At 44.8% G+C, this 19,937-nt stretch overlaps 1 non-coding gene across 1 annotated transcript; it reads right to left on the bottom strand.

Moving 5' to 3' along the window:
• Positions 1 to 13,079: 13,079 nt before the first annotated feature.
• Positions 13,080 to 13,154, bottom strand: Trnat-cgu. The gene has a single exon. It is a non-coding gene; the product is annotated as a tRNA-Thr (tRNA).
• Between the last annotated feature and the right edge of the window lie 6,783 nt (positions 13,155 to 19,937).

Genomic DNA, 19,937 nt, shown 5'->3' with positions numbered 1-19,937 from the left:
TCACCATGGGGCATAGGGACTCCCGGCAATGGCCGTCCTGTCAGGTGGCCTTTGCTGCAGCTGGGTGGCACCTGTGGGAAGGGCCCCTGGTCAGAGTGGGTGGCAACAGGGCAGATGACGCGCGATGAAGTGTACCACGTCATCAATTGCTGGTGATCAAACCACCAGTCTAAGGGTTCTATGTGCCAGTACAATGCAAGGAAGTATGACCCTAAATCATTCCCCTCCATGGCCACACCATGGGAGGAATGCCAGGCTAAGGATGGTAGCGAACCTTATTCACCCTGTACCTCGTATGTACAAGAATGGATGGGGACTCCTTTGTTTCAATGAAGCCACAGTTTTTTGTAGACCACTTAGAGGAGAAGTTTGGTGAGGTGGAGGGCTTGTCCAAAATGCTGTGCCGGCCGGTGTGGCCGGGCGGTTCTAGGTGCTACAGTCTGGAACAGCGCGACTGCTACGGTGTGTCATGTCCTTAGGTTGGTTAGGTTTAAGTAGTTCTGAGTTCTAGGGGACTGATGACCTCAGCAGTTAAGTTCCATAGGGCTCAGAGCCATTTGAGCCAAAATGCTGTCAGGATCAGTCGTGATAAAAACAGCATCCTCTGCCCAGTCAGGGGCATTACTCTCTTGTGACAAGCTGGGGGATGTTTCCGTTACCATCACACCCCATAAGAGCCCAAATGTGGTCCAGGGTATTATATTCCAGAGGGACCTTCTTTTGCACTCTGACGAGCTGCGCAACAATTTAGAGTGGGGCAAGGTGTTCATTTCATACAGCGCATCCATCTGGATCCGAGGGATAATCAGGTTGCCACCGGTGCCTTCGTCTTGGCCTTCATGGGTGACACATTGCCCGAGAAGTTCAAGGTGATGGTCTACTGCTGTGCTTTAGGTGCTGGAAGTCTGGCCATATGTCTTCCCGCTGTACTTCCAGTATCACATGTCGAGATTGTTGACATCCATCACATCTCAATACTCCATGTGCTCTGCCTTCCATCTCTGTCAACTGCAGAGAGCATCATTCACCTTGCTCGCCAGACTGCAGGATTTTACAGAAAGAGAGGAAAATCATGGAATATGAGACCATGGAGAGACTGACCTGCACTGAGGCTAAGAGGAAATTTGAGCGCCTATATCCTGTGGCTGTGACCACCTCTTACACTGCCGCTACAAGAACAGTTGTCGCCACATTTCCTCACATTCCTGTCGCCTCTCAGAAGCAGAAGACGACACCTGCCCCCTTCATGGTGGGGGGCACTTCCCTCCCTGTTGCTCCTGCACCACCTACTTTGGGAGCAATACCCCCCCCCCCCCCCCCAACCATTGGGGATATCAGTCCCCACTTCTGAGCTGGAGAAGCGTAAGTCTTCTTCGGCTTCTCTTGCTAGGAAGGGATTCCTTGGATCACTCCCTTCCCAGGTTTCTGCTAGTGGGAAAGAAGACACCCACCAGTGGCTGAAGAGCCCAAAAGCAGCTGGTCATAGGACTTCACACTCATCCTCAGTCCCAGAGACTGAATCAGTGAAATCCTCCCAGCCCAGGAAACCCAAGGAGCAGCGAGAGAAATCCAAAAAGAAGGTCCCCAAGACCAAGGGAATTGCAGTGGCACCCACACCACTGCTACCTACAAGCTCTGCGTCTGCGGATGGGATGGAGATTCTGGCATCCGCTGAGGACCTAGATCTCACCAGACCCTCAGACACAATGGATATAGACTGCTCAGGCAAAAAGTCGGTGGCAGCAGGTGACCCTGAGCTCTAAACTGCCTCTCTAAACTGCCTCATTGAATGTTCCGTGCCTTCCCAGTCTCACAATGATGTCATCCTCCAGTGGAATTGCGGTAGTTTTTTCCACCGCCTGGATGAGCTACGGCAACTGTTAAGCTTTACACCTGCTTTCTGCATTGCCCTCCAGGAAACCTGGTTCCTGGCAATGAGGACTCCTGCCCTCCGCAGCTATAAGGGATATTACAGGAACCATAGTGACTATAATCGAGTGTCAGGTGGAGTTTGTGTTTATGTCCTAAACTCAGGTTGTAGTGAAACTGTGCCCCTTCAAACCCCTCTTGAAGCTGTGGCTGTCAGAATAAGGACAACACAGGAGGTAACTGTCTGCAATGTATATCTTCCTCCAGATGGTGCAGTACCCCTGAATGTATTAGCTGCACTGATTGATCAACTCCCTAAACCTTTCCTACTTTTGGGAGATTTTTAATGCCCATAACCCCTTGTGGGGTGACACCGTGCTTACTGGCCGAGGCAGAGGTGTCAAGACTTAACTGTCTCAGTTCGACCTCTGCCTCTTAAATACTGGGGCCGCCACACATTTCACTGTGGCTCGAGGTAGTTACTCAGCCATTTATTTATCAATTTGCAGCCCAGGACTTCTCCCATCTATCCACTGGAAAGCACATGATGACCTCTGTGGTAGTGACGACTTCCCCCAACTTATCAGACGATGGAAGCAGGAGTGATGGGAGTGATCTGTCTCGACCATTGGGTGCCGTACGTCACCTTTCCAGTCTGGACAAAGATCAAACGTGTTTTTGAGTAGCAGATCCTAACTGGTGTCCCCGGTGTTAAGATAAATGGCGTTTTATCTACCGATGCAAATGCGATTGCTGAGCACTATGCTCGAGCCTCTGCATTGGAGAATTACCCCCAGCCTTTCACACTCTCAAACGGTGGCTGGAAGGGAAAGTCCTCTCGTTCACTACATGTCACAGTGAATTCTATAACGCCCCATTTATAGAGTGGGAGTTCCTCAGTGCCCTTGCACATTGCCAGATCGGATGCACAGTCAGATGATCAAACATCTCTCATCTGACTACAAGCGACATCTCCTAGTCATGTTCAACCAGATCTGGTGCAATGGCGTCTTTCTATCACAATGGCGGAAGAGCACCATCATTAAGGTGCTCAAACCCGGTAAAAATTCACTTGATGTGGACAGCTATAGGCCCGTCAGCCTCACCAACATTCTTCGTAAGCTGCTGGTAATATATCCACCGTCCGCGGATAGGAAAATCTCAGAGTGTCAGTTATAGTGTTTTTATTTAAACTAAAGTCTTTCTTCAAAATTTACAAAACAATATTCGTGAGGTAGGACTGATCCTCCAAGCCTACCAATAACTAAATCAGAGATTCTTCCAAACATAAACTGTCTGTAGTAACCATACAATTTCACCAAACCGAGCCCCGGGTGTCTCGTGAAGAGCGGCGCGCAGTCCACGTTGCCGTCACCTGAGTCCGAGGGCGAGTAGAGGTCCTGCGAGGATGGCGGCGGTGGACGATGACGCGGCGGCTACGATGACACCAGTGGGCTCGCTCGGTGTGAACTGCCTCCTCAGGCTCCTGCACCAGCCTAAATACTGCTTGGCGCATGGATATGGCTGGCTCTATTTGCAGTCATGTGCCGAGCAGAAGGAAAGAGGTCTGCGGCTGTAGCGACCTCTTGCGGCACCGTGGACGCCTCCTGGTGGTCTCTGGGAAGCGTCTGTGTTTCCGGGACGACTGACCAGGCTGACCCCTACTCGGTCCGGGGCCCGCTGTACTGGTCTGCTTCGCGGGAAGTGAGAGTTTCAGGTGCTTAGTCTGGACACAGTAGCTGGAACGTATGGTGAGTCGGCAGTTGGGTTGGGTCCTGGAAGTCATGTGGCATGGTGACTCCGTGTCAAGGCAGCGTCCGCTAGGACTGCTCTACCACTGATAATCGTGTGTCCCTCGAGTCTGTTTTGATTTACGAAAAGCGTATGACACCACCTGGCGATGCCATATCCTTGCCACGTTATACGAGTGGGGTCTCCAAGGCCCGCTCCCGATTTTTATCCAACATTTCCTGTCGTTTCGTACTTTCCATATCCAACTTGGTGTCTCCCATAGTTCCCTCCATATCCAGGAGAATGGGTCCCGCAGGGCTTTGTATTGAGTGTCTCTCTATTTTTAGTGGCCATTAATGGTCTAGCAGTAGCTGTAGGGCCGTCCATCTCACCCTGTCTCTATGCAGATGACTTCTGCATTTCGTACTGCTCCACAACTACATCCGGAACCAGAACTTTACCTTACTGACAATCCTCTCACTGTAGTAGAGACATATCGACTTTTAGGACTAGTTTTCGATGCCCTATTGATGCCCGATTTCGACGCCTCACCTTCGTCAGCTTACGCAGAAGTGCTGGCACCACCTCAACACCCTCCACTGCCTGAGTGACATCAACTAGGGTGCAGATCGCTCTATGCTGCTGCAGCTCTACAGAGCCCTTGTTCAATCCCGCCTTTACTATGGGAGTCTGGTTTATGGTTCAACAGCGCCCTCAGAATTGTGTTTACTTGACCCAGTGCACCACTGTGGTGTTTGCCTAGCCACAGGCACTTTTAGGACAAGTCCAGTGACCAACATCCTTGTGGAGGCTGGAGTCCCTCCATTACAGGTTAGGTGTGCACAGCTGCTGGCCAGTTACATTGCACACATTCATAGTTCTCCTGCGCATCTGAATAACAGTCTCCTTTTCCCACCCACAGTGGTTCATCTCCCGCATCCGTGACCCAGGTCAGGTTTCCAATTGCAGTTCTTGTCCGAGCCCTTCTTTCCGAACTGAAATCCTTGCCTTTACCACCTATACTTTAGGTCCATTCACATACACCTCCACGGTTTACACCTAGGACTCAGCTTCGCCTGGACCTTTCACGTGGCCCTAAGGACTCAGTTAACACTGCAGCTCTCCGCTACCACTTTCTCTTGACATGTATCGAGGCCACAAAGTGGTTTACACCACTGGCTCAATGGCTGACGGTCATGTCGGCTTAGCGTATGTCCACGGAGGACATATTGAACAGCACTCCTTGCCCGATTGCTGCAGTGTTTTCACAGCTGAGGTGGTGGTTCTATCTCGTGCTCTTGAGCACATCCGTTCATGCCCTGGGGAGTTGTTTCTTCTGTGTACTGACTCCTTGAGCAGCCTACGAGCTATCGACCAGTGCTACCCGAGTCATCCTTTGGTAGTGACCATCCAGGAGTCCATATATGCCCTGGAATGGTCCGGTCATTCAGTGGTGTTTGTCTGGAACCCAGGTCGCGTCGGAATCCCAGGCAACGAACTCGCTGACAGGCTTGCCGAGCGAGCTATGTGGAAACCGCTTCTGGAGGTGGGCATCTCTGAACCTGACCTGCATTCTGACTTATGCTGCAGGGTTTTATGGGCTTTGGGAGACGGAATGGCATAACAGTACGCACAACAGTCTGCATATCATTAAGAAGACTATAAATGTGTGGAAGTCTCCCATGTGGGCCTCCCGCAGTTGTCCTCTGCCAGCTCCGCATTGGCAACCCACGGCTACCTCGTGCACCGTGAAGAACCGCCTCAATGTCGGTGTGGCACCCGGTTTGCAGTGGCCCATCTTCTGGTGCACTGTCCCACTTTGACTGCCCAGCGACAAAATCTTAGGTTACCGGACTTGTTGCCACTAATTTTATCTGACAATGCCTCATTGGCTGATTTAGTTTTATGTTTTATTTGTGAGGGTGTGTTTTATCATTTGATCTACGTTTTAGCGCATGTCCTTTGGCCTTCTGTGTCCTTCACCCTAGTGCTTTTAGGGTGGAGGTTTTAATGTGTTGCAGAGTGGCTGGCTTCTCCTTTTTATTCTCGTGGTCAGCCAGCCATGGTCATCTGCTTTGTTGTTTTACCCTCTTCATCCTGTTTCTTGCGTTTCTGTGGTTGTCTTGTCCCCCTTTTGTCCATTTACATGTCTGTTGCCCTTCATCGTTCTTGTGCTCTTTCCTTTCATTCCGTTTTGTGTTGTCAGTCTTGTTTGTTTTATTCTCACACTTGTGGCACTGTTCTATTTGGAACAAGGGACTGATGACCTCATAGTTTGCCCCCCCCCCCTCTTTTAATTCAACCAACCAACCATTCATCTCGGGTATGGAAATGTGGCAGACTGGATGCCATTATTATGACTCTTGACCTAGCTTTGCACTCATGTAAGAAAAAGAGGAAGCACAGATGAAGGAAGGAGTGGTTTAAGAGAGAAAGACTGATCCATAAAAATTTATTAAGGGATTTGAGGATAAGCGAGCCAAATGATTATCAGAACTTTCTGAAGATGGACGCTCGGTCTTTTGATGTGTTTTGGTACATGGTAACACCTATAATTATGATCATATCTACACAATATTTATTCACTTTAATAAAATTTTAAAAACAAGTAGTATATACCTTTTATTTAAATTACATTAAAAATTTCTTGCCTTTGCAAAAAGTTCACGACATCAAAGAACCAAAGTGTTGCCTCCACAAGCTCCACTTTTCATTGCACTCATAATTCTTTTCAATCCTTTCCTAAAATTTGTGCCCTATGAATTTAATTTCTTTGCTGAGGTAAGCTTATCTGCTTCTGGGTACATTACCTGTATTTCAACAACTAATCATATTGCTGTGTTGTCATTTGGCAATTACTGTACTCATTTCACTTAACACACCACAGGACTGACAAAACCTTATATGTTCTCAATAATATTCACTGACATCAGAGCCATTTCCTCTTAACAACACAACAAATTGTGCAACATTGACTGTTTAGTATATGAGACAGAGATGACAAAGTTGCCTCAATAAAATCTAATTTCATAAATCCATCAATATATTGCACAAACTTCAATCTTATCTACAGGCAGTCAATAATATTGTGCAATATGAAGTTTTGTTATTGATGATGATGATGATTATGTATTTTGCTGTTTACAGAACTCGATGAGCTGGTCTCTTCCCTGTATCTTCCTTACCCAAGTTAAGTAGTAAACCATTTACTGAGAACCAGTCAAAAAATACTTCCAAATTTATTGCTCATTCTGCTGTTGCTAGTATTCCCCTGCTGCGAGCTGCTTCTGCTAGTGTCTACTTTTAGTGTGGGGGTACAGTTCCACATAGAGAGTACACTAAATATCACCATCCACATGTCAACACTTTATTTCTGGAAAACAAATGTAAATAAAATGTGTACCCTACATCATTTACAAATTTACTGGTATATTAGTTATATAATTGACTGCATCTGATGTACAGATCAAGAAACCAGGGTTTCCAGAGTATGAATCTCGAGGACACTCTTCAACAAGACGTCTGACAGTCTGGGAAGCCACAGGTGCATTCTGCAGTAATTCTCTTCCCTCGTCTGTATAATAGGCCACTGCATCTCCTGTGATTACTCTGGATTCTGCTAAAGTTACTCCACGTCCTACAAGGCAGATAAAGTTCTGATGGTTTCTAGCTGACTCGGAGAAAGTTGTATTGTTATACTGCTCGTTCATCCAAGCTTCATGGAGACTGAAATTGTGGTCCACCAGATTGCTAGCTGTTCTGAGTAGGGAATGTCTGGAGTGAAGTCTGTCATTTCAGATGGCAGATATGTCCTTGTGAATTGGCAATTGCTGGCTGTTGCAGATTTTCTTATATTCCCTCAGGACGATATTCTTTCTTCTTGAGTTTGGTGATGAAATGTTGTTCAGGACTAGTAACCAGAATGTTCGGGTGGACGTAATTGTGCCAGCAACAATCCACACTGTTTGATTCAGTTGTGCATGCTTTAAGTGGCTACTGTTTATCCAAATAGGGCCGCAATATTCTGCTGCTGAGTACACATGGTCAAGGTCAGATGATTGCAAAGAACTTGTACCACATAAGTTTTGCAGAATGTTAGATGCTGTTTGAATGACAGTGTTCTTCAAGTATAATATCAAGATATCTGTCGTGGACCACGTGATTAATGTCGAAATGTATTTTGAAATGCTCCTATTGCATACTTACTCATATTGCAAAATACTGTTCATTTTTCAGCAGATCTGCAAGTGTAGATACATAAATTCATAGGGGATCTCTGCCTAACATAATTTTTTGAAAGCTTTGGGTGAAGTAAAAGTTTTTAATATTTGAAAGACACAGTAATCACTATTTTAAAAGGTAAGCCGCAATTGAACAATGCAGCATAAAACAAAGTAATTGAGCTTAGCTAGACACTGGCATACTAACATTTGTATTGTCAGTTTTGTGAGTAGAGTCAATCATAATGGAATGTTGCTATGCTCCTAATATGGGACCTCTACTGTGGTTCTAATATTGCACTGTGTGGTATTATGATCGTTGTTTTATGTATACCATTTTTAAGATTTAGTCACTCTGTCGGTACCTAAAGGAAGGTATTGTTACCAGTGCTATCTAAAAAAAGAAAGCAGTGGACTGAGAAAAATGTGAAAGTAGCTATCGGTGCTATTGGAAAGAGATGGGCCTGCAATGTGCACCAAAGCGATCTGAAATTCTAAAATCAACAGTGAAAGGCAAAGTTAATTCCAGAGATATAGATTTAAAGGAGTTAAGTGTCAAACAAACTTGGAAGAAAACCTGTGTTTAAAAATGCAAGCTACAACAATCCCTTGTCGGATATTGTCTGGATATGGAGGCCAGATTTTATGGTTTAGCTGCAAAAAAGTGTATGGAAAATGTTTTTTGATCTGGCACAAAAAAATTCTTTATGGTCCTCTTATAATGGGGAGACAACTATAGCCAGCTGGAAGTGGCTCCTCATTTGTGTTGAGACATATGGTGCTTAGTTTGAGAAAATCTCAACAAACGTCAAAGAAACATGTTAGAGGGTTTAGCATAGAAAATGTTCAACAACTTTTTGAGATTCATGAGCGCCTTCTAGAAAAGATCATTTTTTACCTTAAATGACTTCACAATTGTGATGAGACTGGTCTGACAATATCTACAGCAAGATAACGGAAGTTACTGCAGTGAAAGCTAAATGCCAAGTTAGATTTGTTCCCTCAGAGAGGATCCTTAATAACAGCTGTTACTTGCATGAGTGCAACAGGTCACTTTATACCTCCTTTATCCATATTTCTACAAACACATCTGACTTTCAATTTTTTTATCTTGTTGGTATACATGTTCCTGATGTACGTTTGCGTTTTTAGCTGTTTCGAATATTTTGTTTATTGTTGACAGTCGAAGAGATTATGTTGACAGCAGTGAGCTGCTTGTATTTAGTTTTTTTTTAGTGTCTTCATTTTCTGTTTTTGTGGTGTTAGTGCACCAGATATTTATGTTCATTCTGTGTGCGGCCTTGTTCTGTGACATTATAAAATTATATCTTTGTTTTGTTGTTCCGCTTCCAGTGTAACTCTTGGTTGCAATAAAGAAAGGAGCAATAAGTTATGTTTACTCCAGTTTACCATATTTCGCTCTGTGATTTTCTGCCAAACATAATTAAAGAAATCAGATTATACACGTGTATGAGTGCTCAGTAAATTTTTACTTAAGAAAAAGATGGATCAAAAAATTTGAATTAAATTTGCTTAAAGAACGGAATAAATTGCAGCATCACATTAGAGTAAGACAAGAGTTTACAAGTGATACAAACATTTCAAAGACAGTCAATAAGACGTCGAAGACGACTGTCCCAGACATCTTAGCACATCAGTTATTGGTTACAATAAACTTCTAAAGCAGGTTGTAACAAGTGATGAAACACGAGCGTAGGGGTATGTTGTCTAAATCGAGGCCCAAATCGTCCCAGTGGAAACTGCCTGAAGAGCCGAGACCGAAAAAAATTTGACCAGTTCAGTCACATGTGCAGGTTGTTCTCACTGTTTTCTTAGGTTACAATGGGTTGGTTACTGCATCATGATTTCATTTCTTATGGCCAATAAGGAATACCACATGGAAGTTTGCATGCAGCAGTCTGAAGAAAATGACCAGAATTGTGGCAAAACTGCTTACGTAAACTGCATCAAGATTGCTGCTCCTGTTCACACATCAATGCTTGTTCATAATTGTTTGGCAAAAACAAAATCCTTACCTCATCTCGGCCACTGAATTCACCAGACATGGCCTCCCTGTGACTTCTTTCTGTCCCCCAGGTTGAAGAGAACCATGAAAGGACTTTGTTTTGCCATCACTGAGGATCTGAACACCATAACAAAAACAGAGTTCTAGAAGAGCTTCCAAGACTGGAAAAAGTGCTGGCACAAGTATATTATATCTGAGATGGATTACATTGAAGGGGATGAAGTTGATGATGAAGAATAAAGACTGATTAAGAAAAACAAAAATTCAAGTTACTTTTTTATCACACCTTGTAGATGGGGCACCAAACGGAAGCACAGCTCTCTACCATAAATTGGGGTAGATAGCATCTGAAAGCTTCATTAAATGGTTTGTAGATCAATTTTTAGAAATTGTGGAACATACCAAGGAAGACCCTGTGATCATGGTCTTAGATTTGCACAGTTAATACTTACCCTTACTTGAGTCAGCCAAGAAAAACAGTGTACATATGGTTTACTGCCTCACAGCTCTCAAAACATGCAATCTCTTGAAAGAGAATTACCATAGCCCCCAAAAACTTACTTTGCACAGGAAATAGTAAACTGGCTGAAAAACTGTGTCACTCATTTACATGTTGAGAAGCTGAAGCTTACAAAAAGTCGGCGACAGTAGCTACACTCCTGGAAATTGAAATAAGAACACCGTGAATTCATTGTCCCAGGAAGGGGAAACTTTATTGACACATTCCTGGGGTCAGATACATCACATGATCACACTGACAGAACCACAGGCACATAGACACAGGCAACAGAGCATGCACAATGTCGGCACTAGTACAGTGTATATCCACCTTTCGCAGCAATGCAGGCTGCTATTCTCCCATGGCGACGATCGTAGAGATGCTGGATGTAGTCCTGTGGAACGGCTTGCCATGCCATTTCCACCTGGCGCCTCAGTTGGACCAGCGTTCGTGCTGGACGTGCAGACCGCGTGAGACGACGCTTCATCCAGTCCCAAACATGCTCAATGGGGTACAGATCCGGAGATCTTGCTGGCCAGGGTAGTTGACTTACACCTTCTAGAGCACGTTGGGTGGCACGGGATACATGCGGACGTGCATTGTCCTGTTGGAACAGCAAGTTCCCTTGCCGGTCTAGGAATGGTAGAACGATGGGTTCGATGACGGTTTGGATGTACCGTGCACTATTCAGTGTCCCCTCGACGATCACCAGTGGTGTACGGCCAGCGTAGGAGATCGTTCCCCACACTATGACGCCGGGTGTTGGCCCTGTGTGCCTCGGTCGTATGCAGTCCTGATTGTGGCGCTCACCTGCACGGCGCCAAACACGCATACGACCATCATTGGCACCAAGGCAGAAGCGACTCTCATCGCTGAAGACGACACGTCTCCATTCGTCCCTCCATTCACGCCTGTCGCGACACCACTGGAGGCGGGCTGCACGATGTTGGGGCGTGAGCGGAAGACGGCCTAACGGTGTGCGGGACCGTAGCCCAGCTTCATGGAGACGGTTGCGAATGGTCCTCGCCGATACCCCAGGAGCAACAGTGTCCCTAATTTGCTGGGAAGTGGCGGTGCGGTCCCCTACGGCACTGCGTAGGATCCTACGTTCTTGGCGTGCATCCGTGCGTCACTGCGGTCCGGTCCCAGGTCGACGGGCACGTGCACCTTCCGCCGACCATTGGCGACAACATCGATGTACTGTGGAGACCTCACGCCCCACGTGTTGAGCAATTCGGCGGTACGTCCACCCGGCCTCCAGCATGCCCACTATACGCCCTCGCTCAAAGTCCGTCAACTGCACATACGGCTCACGTCCACGCTGTCGCGGCATGCTACCAGTGTTAAAGGCTGCGATGGAGCTCCGTATGCCACGGCAAACTGGCTGACACTGACGGCGGCGGTGCACAAATGCTGCACAGCTAGCGCCATTTTATGGCCAACACCGCGGTTCCTGGTGTGTCCGCTGTGTCGTGCGTGTGATCATTGATTGTACAGCCCTCTCGCAGTGTCCGGAGCAAGTATGGTGGGTCTGACACACCGGTGTCAATGTGTTCTTTTTTCCATTTCCAGAAATGTACAATAGAAAATGGCTTCAGAGTGACTGGGCTGTATCCATTGAAAAGAAAGATTTTCCAAGACCATGAATTTTCCGTGGTTGATTCTACAATGTGCACTGACCATCAACATGGCCCACAAGACTCGGTCATTCACCAAAAAAATGACAGATATCCAGCTGATATAAGTCACATCTGACAGGAACTACTTGAACCAAAGTCTGGACCCACAGGCTTCCAACCAGCTGTAAATGACAGTGACAGGACCATTGTTCAAGGATAGGCCAGGTGGGACTCTTGCTCACCACCTGCAAATGACCACAGCATTTTCCTCACAGATATATATCCCTTACCACAACTGAAAGCGTAGCTAGGTCAAAGCCTTTTTTTTTGGAGCACACTGAAAGCACTTACGATAGTGTGAAGTATTCCGACTGATTCGAGGTGCAGTCCTCGAGAGATTTTTCGAAATTTGGGGTGAAATAGATACACACTGACGTGACAAAAGTCATGAGATGGCAATATGCACGTATATAGATGGTGGTAATATTGTGTTCATAAGGTATAAAAGGCTGCCATCCAAAGATCTCAAGTTCCATCCCTGGTCAGTACCAGGAATTTTGTGTGTGTCAAGTTGCATCATGGTTTGGAAGCCGTGTGAAACAATAGGTCCCCCAATAATTGGATTGGTAAGTCAACTGAAAGGTCAGAGGAAGGCAACTGTTGAATCCTTGTTAACTGCTCTTACGTTGTCTCATTGTCGCTGTAGAGCTGTACCGTGAGAAGCAAGGAGGGGATGTTGGTTGGCCGCCAGTGTCCTCGTTCTATAACACGAGCTGCACGCAATAATTAACTGGGTTCATTATTCGTGAACAAAGGGCTACTTAGCTTAAGCTTCCATTTGCTGTGGTACATGCTCTTCTATATAGTCCACTTTAGCCTCAATGCTGTTGAAGTACAAAGTACGCTACGAATACTTATGTTCGCTATGTGCTGCCTGATTGTAAGCTAGAGGCCCCTCTGGTCTGTGGCGGCAACCTAAATACTGGTAGTTGAGAGGGCATTGGCGACACAATTCCAGTGAGTCTGTCATCGGTATCTGTCAATATCTAGAATGAAATTTTCACTTTATAGCGGACTGTGCGCTGATATGAAACTTCCCATCAGATTAAAACTGTGTGCCGGACCGAGACTCGAACTCAGGACCTTTGCCTTACGAGGGCAAGTGCTCTACCAACTGAGCTACCCAAGCACGACTCACGCCCTGTCCTCACAGCTATAATTCCGCCAGTATCTCGTTTACTACCTTCCAAACTTCACAGAAGCTCTCCTGTGAACCTTGCAGAACTAGAGCTGGTAGAGCACTAGAACTGGTAGAGTACATGCCCGCGAAAGGCAAAGGTCCTGAGTCGAGTCTCAGTCCGGCACACATTTTTAATCTGCCAGGATGTTTCATTTGTCACCCTTCTTGTAACCTCTATACCACCGGTGTGCTGGCGCCAGTTTACACCAGCACAGCAAAAGTGTATTTCCAACAGTGGGATCGTGTCTAGTAAAGCACTGGGGGTTCAAACCAATCTTCAGGCTTTACCTTAGCCATCTACATATAAAAGAAAAGTTAAGGATCTGTTTGGCATAAAAAATTTATGTTAACCAGAATTTACATCCTGAAGACCAAATATTCTGACACATAATGTCAGATAAAAAGTATCCACACATCTCTACATAATGCAGAATTGATCACTGTGTCATGTGAGGCAAACCCACCAACAAGGAGGTGAGGAGTACTGTGTTGTAAGTAGAGAAGCAGTGACAGCAGAATGAGTCAGTTGGAAGATATCAGTGACTTAGAATGTACGAGGGGGGGACCCAAAAGAAACCGGACTCCGAGGGCGCTGCCACTTGTAGACGTAGTGCAGGGTTCTCACACTAGATGGTGTTACTAGAGACCTTCATGAAACAGTTGTGCAGGCGGCATCAGTGTAGAGTTGAATGTGCAAGTGTGGTATTGCGTTTCTCTGACTGTTGGCAGGTTACCTCTGCAAAGTTGTTATGGCAACTTTAAAAGAACAAAGAGTGTATGTGAAATTTTGTTTCCTGCTTAAAAAAAAACTGCAATGGAGACACACCAAATGCTTCAGGAAGCTTTCCAGGAGGACGCTACGAGCCGCACACAGGTTTTCGAGTGGTTTGGGCACTTTAAACGTGGTGAGATGTGTGTTGAAGACCGAGCTCGTTCTGGACGCCCTTCAACATTGCGAAATGAGGAGAACATTGAAAAGGTCCACCAAAAGATAGACGAGGATCGTCGCCAAACTATCGACCAAATTTCAGCAGAGACAGGAATCGGTTGGAGCTCATGCCAGCGGATTTTGAGTGAGGATTTGCACACGAGACGTGTTGCTGCTAAATTTGTTCCTCGCCTTCTCACACAGAAGCGAAAAACCATCTGCACGAATGTGTGTCAGGACTTGAAAACAGAGATTGCACGTGATCCAAACTTCTCGAACAAAGTCATTACAGGGGATGAGAGTTGGTGTTACAGGTATGACCCAGAAACCGAGCAAGCGTCAAGCCAGTGGAGGACTCCCAACTCTCCCAGACCAAAAAAAAAACAAGGCAAGTGAGGTCAAATGTGAAGATGATGATCATTGTCTTTTGTGATGTTTGTGGAATTGTGCATCGGGAATTCATACCCCCTGGCCAGACTGTTAACCAGCACTTTGGATGTTTTAAGTATCTGCGAGAGGATGTGAAGAGGAAACGCCCAGAACTTTGGCGATCAGGTGACTGGTTTCTGCATCACGACAACGCTCCAGCACACATGACCTTACGAGTGACCCACTATTTGGCATTTCAGAGGTGGTCTGTCGTTCCCCACGCACCGTGCGACTTTTTCCTATTTCCACGAATGAAGAAAACCCTAAAAGGGGAGCGTTATGACATGTGGAGGCGCTAAAAACAGCTTCGCAAAGGGCACCGGACAATATCAAACTCGAAGAGTTCCAAACATGCTTCCAACAGTGGGAAAAGAGACTTGACAAGTACATCGCATGTAATGGAGAGTATTTTGAAGGTGACTGAAGTAATTTTGTAAAAAGGTTCATCACTAAATTTTTTATGACAACAATCCGGTTTCTTTTGGGTCCCCCCTCGTAGACTAATCATTGGATGTACCTGAGGAACAAACCCACCAGAGACATTTCAACCCTTCTATAGCTGCCCTAGTCGACAGTTGATGTTTTTGTGAAGTGTAAACACGAAGGGACAGCCACAGCTGAATCAAGCACAGACCGACCTCAAGTACTGATGAACAGGGACTGTCGGGCATTGTGGAGGGTGACTGTAAAAAAAAAAAATAAAATATATATAATATGAAAGAAATCAGTGGAAGGAATCGCTTTAGAGTTCAGTCTTGCTATCAGCAGTCCAGCTACCAAAAATGACTGTGTGTAGGGAACTATAACAAATAGTATACAATAGTCGAGCACTCCTCATGAGCACACATTTCTGTAGTTGATACTATGTCATACCAGAAGTGATGTAAAGACTGATGCCACTGGAAACAAGTGATTTGGAGTGGTGAAACATGTCACAGCCTGTGGAAATCTGTTGGAAGAATTTATGTTTGCTGGCCGGAGTGGCAGCGGTTCTAGGCGCTTCAGTCCGGAACCGCACTCCTGCTACGGTCGCATGTTCGAATCCTGCCTCGGGCATGGATGTATGTGATGTCCTTAGGTTAGTTAGGTTTTTAAGTAGTTCTGAGTTCTAGGGGACTGATGACCTCACATATTAAGTCCCATAGTGCTCAGAGCCATTTGAACCATTTGATTCACGAGGGGGGACCCAAAAGAAACCGGATTGTTGTCATAAAAAATTTATTGATGAACCTTTTTACAAAATTACTTCAGACACCTTCAAAATACTCTCCATTACATGCGATGCACTTGTCAAGTCTCTTTTACCCACTGTTGGAAGCATGTTTGGAACTCTTCAAGTTTGATATTGTCCAGTGCTTTTTGCGAAGCTGTTTTTAGCGCCTCCACATCGTCATAAAGCTCCCCTTTTTGCATTTTTTTCATTTGTGGAAATAGGAAAAAGTCGCACGGGGTTAGGTCTGGCGAATACGGAGCTTGGAGAACGACAGACCACCTCTGAGATGCCAAATAGTGGGTAACTCGTAAGGCCGTGTATGTTGGAGCATTGTCGTGATGCAGAAACTAGTCACCCGATCGCCAAAGTTCCGGGCATTTCCTCCTCACATCCTGTCACAGACGCCTTAAAACATCCAAGTAAAAGTGCTGGTTAACAGTCTGGCCAGGGGGTACAAATTCCCGATGCACAGTTCCATGAACATCAAAAAAGACAATGATCATCGTCTTCACATTTCACCTCACTTGCCTTGCTTTTTTTGGTCTGGGAGAGTTGGGAGTCCTCCACTGGCTTGACGCTTGCTCGGTTTCTGGGTCATACCCGTAACACCAACTCTCATCCCCTGCAATGACTTTGTTCAAGAAGTTTGGATCACGTGCAATCTCTGTTTTCAAGTCCTGACACACATTCATGTGGATGGTTTGTGTGAGAAGGCGAGGAACAAATTTAGCAGCAACACGTCTCGTGTGCAAATCCGCACTCAAAATCTGCTGGCACGAGCTCCAACTGACTCCTGTCTCTGCTGAAATTTGGTCGATAGTTTGGCGACGATCCTCGTCTATCTTTTGGTGGACCTTTTCAATGTTCTCCTCATTTTGCAATGTTGAGGGGCGTCCAGAACGAGCTCGGTCTTCAACACACATCTCACCACGTTTTAAGTGACCAAACCACTCGAAAACCTGTGTATGGCTCTTAGTATCCTCCTGGAAAGCTTCCTGAAGCATTTGGTGTGTCACCATTGCGGTTTTTTTTAAGCAGGAAACAAAATTTCACGCACACTCATTGTTCTTTTAAAGTTGTCATAACGACTTTGCAGAGGTAACCCGCCAACAGTCAGAGAAACCCAGTACCACACTTGCACGTTCAGCTCTACACTGACGCCGTCTGCACGGATGTTTCATGAAGGTCTCTACTAACACCATCCAGTGTGAGAACCCTGCACTACGTCTACGAGTGGCAGCGCCCTCGGAGTCCGGTTTCTTTTGGGTCCCCCCTCGTATGTTTGACGAATGGTTGGAGAATGCTACCTGTCTTCACCCAGAGTGCCGACTATAAAATACAGAGTAAGTGGTGTTACAGTATGAGTGCGTTTTTCATGGTTAGGAGGTGGTCCCCTTATAGTGTTTAAGATAATACAAAATATGGATGCATTCTGTTATGCATACATTACAAGAACAGTTCAGAGACAATGATTGTATCAACTTGACAATTCACCCTGTTATAAAAGATCTATGGGGCAGTAATTTGTGGACAATAACATTTCTGAAATGGAATGTCCTTCCCAGAGTTTTGACCTGGACCCAGTGGAACACATTCGGGATGTAAGAACATTGACTTTGCTCCAGACGCCAGCATCTGGCATCAGTACCTACTCTAATTTTGGCTCTTGAGGACTAATGGGCTGCCACTGCTCCACAGACACTGACGCCTCATTGTCAGTATCCCCAGCAGTGTTAAAGTTGTCATACGGGCGAAGAGTGGACACACACCCATAATTATGATCACTAATGCCTGTCCAGATACTTCCCACTGAACATTGTATTATACAAGTGGTTAATATGATAGTCTATCACCCCAATTCAGAATACCTGGGGATTACCAATTTCCTACCCAATGTGTGCTGATCAGACCCCAGGATGAGACGGAGTCACCTGCTATGAGGACTTCTCACCCAGGGGTCTGAATTATCTGCTCTTCCTTTACTACCTTTGCCAATCTTGCCCTCTCTCTTCCCTGAGGAAGGAACAATTAGTTATGAAAACTCTGATGGTGTATGCACTTCTAATGAGTCTATTAGCATTACTGACACTTCTGAAATTTCTAGTGGCCAGCAATTCTGTCTTGCAATTTTATTGTTTCCTACGAGAATTTTCCAATGGATACTGTTTTTGAATAATCATACAGTAACCTAGATAAATTGTCTGCATGGGCTAAGAACAGGAGTGCACTTAACATTAAAACCATGGAGGACACCATATTTAATCATTCTCCACTACGAATTTAAGTTTTATTCATATGATATTGTTTTTTAATGTGTGTGTCTATTTACTCTTGCTGCAGACAACATTAACAGTAACTCCGGACTGTCTGCAGATGACACAGTTACTTATAATGAAGTACTGTCTTGAAGGAGTTGCACAAGTATTCAGTCAGCTTTAAATGTTCTGAAATGTGGAACTGTGCACTTCACAAAATGAAAAAACGTAGTATCCTATGACTATAATATCAGTGAGTCACAGCTATAACTGGCCAACTCATACAAATACCTTGTGTTACACTTTGTACAGATATGATATGAAATGGAATGATCACATAGGTCCAGTTGTGGGTAAAGCAGGTGGTAGGCTTCAGTTTATTGGTGGAATACTGAGGAAGTGTAACAATCTACACAGGAGATTGCTTGCAAATCAGTTGTGCAAATATTGTTAAAGTGTGTGGGACCCGTTCCAAATAGGACTAACAGATGATAATGAATGTGTACAAAGGAGGTCAGCATGAATGCTCACAGATTTGTTTAACCCATGGGAAAGTGTTACAGAGATGCTGAAAAAACTGAACTGGCAAACTCTTGAAGAGGATGTACATTATCCCGAGAAAATCTACTGACAAAATTTCAAGAACCAGTTTTAAATGATGATTCTATGAATATAGTACAACCCCTTACATATCTCTCACATAGAGACTAAGAGGACAGGATTAGAATAATCACAGCACACACACAGAGGCATTAAAACAAACTTTTTTCCCACATTACATGTCTGAATGAAACGGCAGAACCCTAATAACTGGTACAATGGGACATACCCTGTGCCGCACACTTCATGGTGGTTTGCAGAGTATCGATGTGGATTACATAGAGAAGACTCCGTCCCCGAGCAGGGAGTTTCACCATACCATTTTTGCTTCCCTATTGCAATGTAATGGTCTACATAATCAAAGGCCTTGGCAGTGTTAAAGAAAATGCCATAAGACTAAAATACTGCTTCTGCTGCACAGAATTTTTACAGAAGCCAAGCTGAGCAGTTGTTAAAGGGTTACTGAGAGCACAGTAGGGATGGAGAAGGATCTGTATTTACAGATTAGTTGTTTATCACAACATTTTATAAATACACACTACTGTTGCATGTTTCAATGCTTTAGGAAATATTACTAGACTCATCAACTTATTACACAGGGAATAATGTTTGTGATCTCTTTAACAGATGATTTAGTAACGTAGATGCTTGGTGATGGAGTATACAATGCCAACATAAGCTAATCTAATGGCTGTGCTTTCAATGGTCCATTTTTTGTCACTGTGTTTCAACTAGTCAGGAATAATTAACTGAATTTAATGGTCCATGATTCAAATTTAACACTGTGTCTTGCCTCTATTCTCATCAGAAAGTTGAATGATGTGTCCCTAACAGATTTTATTTATCTCTTGCCTTATAATGATTGAAACTGTTTTTGCTTTGATCCTGAAATTTTCTGTTTTTAGTAGTCTACATAGTGCATATTTTGGTCTTTCTGGTGACATTGTGAAAATTTTTGCAGCAATGCTTTTAGTGCATATATTTGCCACTCTTTCTTTTGGCTTCCATTGTAACTGTCCCTGACCTGTTGATGAGAAAACTGGAATAATGGTGGTGTAAGAATATTTTAAGAAAGTTTACAAGGGCAGACAGTAGGTGGTGATTCAATTTCTCATTTAATGTGTGCCCTTGGTAAACTTTTTATTATGGTTCATTCAATGAAGTGCCTCTGAATAGTGCAACTGCACCTATAATTACTGCCCTGTTAAACTGTACTTTGCTCTTCTTAGGTAAGTCAGATTGATGTGAATGCTGCCATTTGACCATCATGGTCAGATGAACCATTTATTTTGGGATTCACATCTATTG

The sequence above is a fragment of the Schistocerca piceifrons genome, chromosome 10 (assembly GCF_021461385.2).
Source record: "Schistocerca piceifrons isolate TAMUIC-IGC-003096 chromosome 10, iqSchPice1.1, whole genome shotgun sequence".
NCBI lineage: Eukaryota > Metazoa > Arthropoda > Insecta > Orthoptera > Acrididae > Schistocerca > Schistocerca piceifrons.
This window is presented reverse-complemented; position numbering and strand designations above follow the sequence as displayed.